Here is a 1,842-nt window from a genome sequence, read left to right as displayed (position 1 = left end):
CCCAGAAAGTGGTTTTTAGGCAGTTTTGAGCCTTCTAGTTGCTGTTTTGAGTTTTAGGTTTGTTTAAGTGTTTTAACCTTTAGTTTTGCATTCTTTGAGTCTAGTTTAGTGTTTTAAACTTTGTTTTCTGTTTTTAAGTCAGTTTTCAAGTGTTTAGCAATCCCTCCTAATCCCCGGTCTAGAACGATCCCTACTTACATCTTTACTACAATTTGACAAAAAGAGGGTTTAATTTGTGTGCTTATCTATTTCGCATCAGAGACCCTCGTAGAAGTATTGCAAAAGCAACTCCTCCTTCATCTGATGCTATGGACAAGAAGCAACAAGTGATTTAAATCGTTCATAATATGTAGGAAAAGACTCACCTTCTTCTTGCTGAATTTCGCTTATCTTTTTGCGTAGGAGGATGATGCGAGAGGTTGGAAAGAACTTCTCCAAGTACGCTCTCTTCATACTCTCCCAAGAAGTGACAGTGCCGGGAGCTAACTCGTATAACCAATCCTTGGCTTTATCCATCAAAGAGAATGGAAAAGCCTTCATCTTCAAGATATTTCCGTCAACATTGACGGGAGTCATACTAGAGCAAACTACTTCAAATTCTTTCAAATGTTTGCTAGGATCTTCCATGGACAAGCCATGGTATTTAGGAATATGATGAAGCAAACTTGACTTTAATTCAAACTCGTCCGTCTTACCTTGGGCAGCCATGGGGTATTGAATGCACAAGGGTGCGGCATTATCCAAACCTGAGGCGGAAAGCTCCTTGAGTGTACGGTTGTCCACTGCCATGCCTTGGACTTCTTCAAATATCCCTGCCGTGGCTTCCTCCTCCTCTTCTTGTACGTTTTCTTCAAGGTCAGATTCGGAATTTGGTGGATGGTGTTCTTGCTGGTTTCTAGCTCTTCTCAACTTCCTCTCAAAATCGTCGTCAAAATCCAAGATGTTCGCACGAATCGTTTGAGAGCTTCTAGTCATACAATAGTACCTAAGAAACAAGAAACAAAATTAGGTCAGAAACTTAAACAAAGTCAGAAACAAAGTGAAATAAGAAACAAAAACAATCCAAGGGATTAGCAAAATTGCTAATCCCCGGCAACGGCGCCAAAATTTGATGTGAAAATTATGTTGACACACAAATTAAACCCTCTTGTTGACAATTGTACTATGGATAAGTAGGGATCGTTCTTAAACCGGGGATTAGGAGGGATTGCTAAACACTTGGAAACTGACTTAAAAACTCTAAAACAAGGTTTAAAACACTAAACTAGACTCAAAGAATGCAAAACTAAACTTTAAAACACTTAAACAAACCTAAAACTCAAAACAGCAACCTAATGACTCAAAACTGCCTAAAAACCACTTTCTGGGCAGTTTTGAGAACCTAACAAGAACTTGGACGAATTTGAGTGAAAACTTGAATCAAAACACTTAGAAACACAAATCAAAACACTTTCTAATTAATCTAAGACTTCAAAATAAAGGGGGATTTGTTTTGGACGAAAATTGAAAACAAAACAGAAACTTTATACTAAACAGATTGTAGAACGTTTTTGGATAAAAAGGATGGATAAAAGGCTAGTTAGGAGGTTCTTCTCCACACATGTCACACTTGCAAACAAAACGATTTTCAGTTGTTCTTCCAATAAATTATAAATACTCAACGCCCCAAATTAACCGTGAATTGCACTAATTAACCCTCAGTTTTTCCATAAGTTATTAAGTTGGATGATTGCATGCGACAACCCGAAACATTCCCTACAAGTTCCCTACATGAATTGCATAATAGAGATACAAGCAAGAATCATTAAGTTCTATGAAAAACATAAGCATTGACGAAGCATT

This window comes from Malus sylvestris, chromosome 2 (genome assembly GCF_916048215.2).
Source record: "Malus sylvestris chromosome 2, drMalSylv7.2, whole genome shotgun sequence".
NCBI classification, from domain to species: Eukaryota; Viridiplantae; Streptophyta; class Magnoliopsida; order Rosales; family Rosaceae; genus Malus; species Malus sylvestris.
This window is presented reverse-complemented; position numbering follows the sequence as displayed.